Source organism: Engystomops pustulosus, chromosome 9 (assembly GCF_040894005.1).
Source record: "Engystomops pustulosus chromosome 9, aEngPut4.maternal, whole genome shotgun sequence".
Classification (NCBI taxonomy): domain Eukaryota; kingdom Metazoa; phylum Chordata; class Amphibia; order Anura; family Leptodactylidae; genus Engystomops; species Engystomops pustulosus.
This window is the reverse complement of record NC_092419.1, coordinates 5719341-5726786: the sequence shown is the minus strand read 5'-3', so window position 1 is coordinate 5726786 and position 7446 is coordinate 5719341.

The following is a 7446-nucleotide window of genomic DNA, read 5'->3' as shown; positions in this document are numbered from 1 at the left end:
AGGAGGAAATACCTGTCTCGCGTACAGTGCCCCGCCCCTTGGTGTGAAGGGGCGGAGCTCTGTAGGTGAGTTCTGAATGGAGATCTTTCACAATTAGCGAGAGATCCCTCAAAATAGTTGTAACACCGCACACAATGGGCCAGATGTATCACGTTTCTGTGTAAGTGTAGTAGTTGCGCCTAAATTCTAGTGCATTGTTACGCCAGAATTATCACAAGCTACAACCATCTGTGATAAGTTAATTTCCTGCCTCTTATTAATTACTTTAACAGTTTCGTCACAATTATAGATTCGGGCAGTTACATGTGATCCTGCTACAAGCTCCTCTCTGCTTCTCCCACAGCCCAGAATGAAGATAACACTCACAGCAGCACCCAGGTGTGTGACACCCAGCACCCAGTGACCTCCTCAGCAGGGGCTTCTCCTGGAGGGGATCCCTCTGTGCTGGTCTGCTGCACCCCTGTAATTCTGCACAGTATTCTCCTCAGCCACCAGTGTGATCATCCTGCTGCATGGGGGACACTTGTCTGTACTATATGCAAAATTCTGCAAATGTCTCTCCTGTCCTGCTCTGAGCTCAGGATTCTGCAGATTTTGTAAATGGGTGATGAATTGTAAATAGTCTGCAGTGTGTGTAATGTGTACAGACACTAGTACAGATAATACAGACATTACATACACTGCAGATACTAGTACAGATAATACAGACATTACATACACTGCAGATACTAGTACAGATAATACACACACTACATACACTGCAGACACTAGAATAGATCATACAGACATTACATACACTGCAGATACTAGTACAGATAATACAGACATTACATACTCTGCAGACACTAGTCCAGATAATACAGACATTACATACACTGCAGACACTAGTACAGATCATACAGACATTACATACACTGCAGACACTAGTACAGACATTACATACACTGCAGACACTGGTACAGATAGTACAGACATTACATACACTGCAGACACTAGTACAGACACTACATACACTAGTCCAGATAATACATACACTGCAGACACTAGTACAGATAATGCAGACACTAGTACAGATAATACACACATTACATACACTGCAGACACTAGTACAGATAATACACACATTACATACACTGCAGACACTAGTACAGATAATGCAGGCATTACATACACTGCAGACATTAGTCCAGATAATACATACACTGCAGACACTAGTACAGATAATACACACATTACATACACTGCAGACACTAGTACAGATAATACAGACATTACATACACTGCAGACACTGGTACAGATAATACAGACATTACATACACTGCAGACACTGGTACAGATAGTACAGACATTACATACACTGCAGACACTGGTACAGATAGTACAGACATTACGTACACTGCAGACACTGGTACAGATAGTACAGACATTACGTACACTGCAGACACTGGTACAGATAGTACAGACATTACGTACACTGCAGACACTGGTACAGATAGTACAGACATTACGTACACTGCAGACACTGGTACAGATAGTACAGACATTACGTACACTGCAGACACTGGTACAGATAGTACAGACATTACGTACACTGCAGACACTGGTACAGATAGTACAGACATTACGTACACTGCAGGCACTGGTACAGATAGTACAGACATTACGTACACTGCAGGCACTGGTACAGATAGTACAGACATTACGTACACTGCAGGCACTGGTACAGATAGTACAGACATTACGTACACTGCAGGCACTGGTACAGATAGTACAGACATTACGTACACTGCAGGCACTGGTACAGATAGTACAGACATTACGTACACTGCAGGCACTGGTACAGATAGTACAGACATTACGTACACTGCAGGCACTGGTACAGATAGTACAGACATTACGTACACTGCAGGCACTGGTACAGATAGTACAGACATTACGTACACTGCAGGCACTGGTACAGATAGTACAGACATTACGTACACTGCAGGCACTGGTACAGATAGTACAGACATTACGTACACTGCAGGCACTGGTACAGATAGTACAGACATTACGTACACTGCAGGCACTGGTACAGATAGTACAGACATTACGTACACTGCAGGCACTGGTACAGATAGTACAGACATTACGTACACTGCAGGCACTGGTACAGATAGTACAGACATTACGTACACTGCAGGCACTGGTACAGATAGTACAGACATTACGTACACTGCAGGCACTGGTACAGATAGTACAGACATTACGTACACTGCAGGCACTGGTACAGATAGTACAGACATTACGTACACTGCAGGCACTGGTACAGATAGTACAGACATTACGTACACTGCAGGCACTGGTACAGATAGTACAGACATTACGTACACTGCAGGCACTGGTACAGATAGTACAGACATTACGTACACTGCAGGCACTGGTACAGATAGTACAGACATTACGTACACTGCAGGCACTGGTACAGATAGTACAGACATTACGTACACTGCAGGCACTGGTACAGATAGTACAGACATTACGTACACTGCAGGCACTGGTACAGATAGTACAGACATTACGTACACTGCAGGCACTGGTACAGATAGTACAGACATTACGTACACTGCAGGCACTGGTACAGATAGTACAGACATTACGTACACTGCAGGCACTGGTACAGATAGTACAGACATTACGTACACTGCAGGCACTGGTACAGATAGTACAGACATTACGTACACTGCAGGCACTGGTACAGATAGTACAGACATTACGTACACTGCAGGCACTGGTACAGATAGTACAGACATTACGTACACTGCAGGCACTGGTACAGATAGTACAGACATTACGTACACTGCAGGCACTGGTACAGATAGTACAGACATTACGTACACTGCAGGCACTGGTACAGATAGTACAGACATTACGTACACTGCAGGCACTGGTACAGATAGTACAGACATTACGTACACTGCAGGCACTGGTACAGATAGTACAGACATTACGTACACTGCAGGCACTGGTACAGATAATGCAATGTCTGTACTAGTATCTGCTGAGCTTTGCTGCTGGGAATGAGCTGCTCTGCACAAGGGCTCACTGCTACTTCTCAGTTTATGCCACCTTCGGGCTGTAGTGTTTTTGCGCCTAAATGAAAATTCGCAAGTGATGGTTATTTTTGCTGCGCGGCTAGTTTGGTATTTAGTCGTGAAAATGGTGCGCCAGTATGAAAAAGCGCAAAAACTGAAAAAACGAGTGATACATGTGGCCCAATACGTGTTATTGCTTCAAGGTCTTCAGTCCTGTGTCTGGCTGCAAGACAACTGGCTGGAGCAGGAGCCCCCCCCTCCCCTCCCCCCTGATGATTCCCTGGAGGACTTGACCCCGGCTCCTTTCAAGTTGAAGATGTAACAGCTCCGCAGCAGATTTTTCCTATGTTTTTCTTTAAACCGAATCTTCCACCTCTACCAAATGTAATAAGTCGGCAGCACGTCATAGAGAAATGCCCTGTGGTCTCCAAAATATCTTTGCTGAATCCCCATATTACTCTGTAGGAGATAGTTGGTCAATCACTACTGCACAGTGTGACAGTCTGTGAAGTAAAAGCACAAAAGGGTTCTGGTAACACCCCCAGAACACTTGAGACTTATTAGCATAATTTTAAAAGTTGATTTTAGAAGGCAGGAGGCCATGGATAACAAATATAAGAAGATACCACAGTCCCGGTCCCTGGATTGATGAGTAAGTGTCCCTGGTTTATCCGGATGGATTTCCTTTCAATTAAAACCTATTCAAAATGAGCTGCCACATGATCTCCGAGGTGGAGATCCATCCCTTCCCCGTGAGCGACTATCTGTTCCCATGACAACCTTCAGTCTTTGGCTGCGGTCACACATGGCGTTGGGTTTACAAATGCAACTCCAGGGGCCTTGGTCCGATCACATATGTATTTCCAGTGAAACGCGTGCAGCCGGTGTCTTGTTTAAATGGGTACTGATCACATGCGTTTCATTGGAAATACATATGTAATCGGCGTAAGGTCCACCCCCGGGGGCGCAACGCTAGCGCCATGTGACCGTACTCCTAATCTACAACATACACTGCAGACACTAGTACAGATAATACAGACATTACATACACTGCAGACACTGGTACAGATAGTACAGACATTACATACACTGCAGACACTAGTACAGACACTACATACACTAGTCCAGATAATACATACACTGCAGACACTAGTACAGATAATGTAGACACTAGTATAGATAATACACACATTACATACACTGCAGACACTAGTACAGATAATACAGGCATTACATACACTGCAGACATAAGTCCAGATAATACATACACTGCAGACACTAGTACAGATAATACAGACACTACATACACTGCAGACACTAGTACAGATAATACAGACACTACATACACTGCAGACACTAGTACAGATAATACAGACACTACATACACTGCAGACACTAGTACAGATAATACAGACACTACATACACTGCAGACACTAGTACAGATAATACAGACACTACATACACTGCAGACACTAGTACAGATAATACAGACATTACATACACTGCAGACACTAGTACAGATAGTACAGACATTACATACACTGCAGACACTAGTACAGATAATACAGACACTACGTACACTGCAGACACTGGTACAGATAATACAGACACTACATACACTGCAGACACTAGTACAGATAATACAGACATTACATACACTGCAGACACTAGTACAGATAATACAGACACTACGTACACTGCAGACACTGGTACAGATAATACAGACACTACATACACTGCAGACACTAGTACAGATAATACAGACATTACATACACTGCAGACACTAGTACAGATAATACAGACACTACGTACACTGCAGACACTGGTACAGATAGTACAGACATTACGTACACTGCAGACACTAGTACAGATAATACAGACACTACATACACTGCAGACACTAGTACAGATAATACAGACATTACATACACTACAGACACTAGTACAGATAATACAGACATTACATACACTGCAGACACTAGTACAGATAATACAGACATTACATACACTGCAGACACTAGTACAGATAATACAGACATTACATACACTGCAGACACTAGTACAGATCGTACAGACATTACATACACTGCAGACACTAGTACAGATAATACAGACACTACATACACTGCAGACACTAGTACAGATAATACAGACATTACATACACTGCAGACACTGGTACAGATAGTACAGACATTACATACACTGCAGACACTAGTACAGACACTACATACACTAGTCCAGATAATACAGACACTACATACACTGCAGACACTAGTACAGATAATACAGACAATACATACACTGCAGACACTAGTACAGATAATATAGACAATACATACACTGCAGACACTAGTACAGATAATACAGACATTACATAAACTGCAGACACTAGAACAGATAATACACACATTACATACACTGCAGACACTAGTACAGATAATATAGACACTACGTACACTGCAGACACTAGTACAGATAATACAGACATTACATACACTACAGACACTAGTACAGATAATACAGACATTACAGACACTACAGACACTAGTACAGATAATACAGACATTACCTACACTACAGACACTAGTACAGATAATACAGACATTACAGACACTACAGACACTAGTACAGATAATACAGACATTACCTACACTGCAGACACTAGTACAGATAATACAGACACTACATACACTGCAGACACTAGTACAGATAATACAGACACTACATACACTGCAGACACTAGTACAGATAATACAGACATTACCTACACTGCAGACACTAGTACAGATAATGCAATGTCTGTACTAGTATCTGCTGAGCTTTGCTGCTGGGAATGAGCTGCTCTGCACAAGGGCTCACTGCTACTTCTCAGTTTACGCCACCTTCGGGCTGTAGTGTTTTTGCGCCTAAATGAAAATTCGCAAGTGATGGTTATTTTTGCTGCGCGGCTAGTTTGGTATTTAGTCGTGAAAATGGTGCGCCAGTATGAAAAAGCGCAAAAACTGAAAAAACGAGTGATACTTGTGGCCCAATACGTGTTATTGCTTCAAGGTCTTCAGTCCTGTGTCTGGCTGCAAGACAACTGGCTGGAGCAGGAGCCCCCCCCCCCCTCCCCCCTGATGATTCCTTGGAGGACTTGACCCCGGCTCCTTTCAAGTTGAAGATGTAACAGCTCCGCAGCAGATTTTTCCTATGTTTTTCTTTAAACCGAATCTTCCACCTCTACCAAATGTTGTAATAAGTCGGCAGCACGTCATAGAGAAATGCCCTGTGGTCTCCAAAATATCTTTGCTGAATCCCCATATTACTCTGTAGGAGATAGTTGGTCAATCACTACTGCACAGTGTGACAGTCTGTGAAGTAAAAGCACAAAAGGGTTCTGGTAACACCCCCAGAACACTTGAGACTTATTAGCATAATTTTAAAAGTTGATTTTAGAAGGCAGGAGGCCATGGATAACAAATATAAGAAGATACCACAGTCCCGGTCCCTGGATTGATGAGTAAGTGTCCCTGGTTTATCCGGATGGATTTCCTTTCAATTAAAACCTATTCAAAATGAGCTGCCACATGATCTCCGAGGTGGAGATCCATCCCTTCCCCGTGAGCGACTATCTGTTCCCATGACAACCTTCAGTCTTTGGCTGCGGTCACACATGGCGTTGGGTTTACAAATGCAACTCCAGGGGCCTTGGTCCGATCACATATGTATTTCCAGTGAAACGCGTGCAGCCGGTGTCTTGTTTAAATGGGTACTGATCACATGCGTTTCATTGGAAATACATATGTAATCGGCGTAAGGTCCACCCCCGGGGGCGCAACGCTAGCGCCATGTGACCGTACTCCTAATCTACAACATACACTGCAGACACTAGTACAGATAATACAGACATTACATACACTGCAGACACTGGTACAGATAGTACAGACATTACATACACTGCAGACACTAGTACAGACACTACATACACTAGTCCAGATAATACATACACTGCAGACACTAGTACAGATAATGTAGACACTAGTACAGATAATACACACATTACATACACTGCAGACACTAGTACAGATAATACAGGCATTACATACACTGCAGACATAAGTCCAGATAATACATACACTGCAGACACTAGTACAGATAATACAGACACTACATACACTGCAGACACTAGTACAGATAATACAGACACTACATACACTGCAGACACTAGTACAGATAATACAGACACTACATACACTGCAGACACTAGTACAGATAATACAGACACTACATACACTGCAGACACTAGTACAGATAATACAGACACTACATACACTGCAGACACTAGTACAGATAATACAGACATTACATACACTGCAGACACTAGTA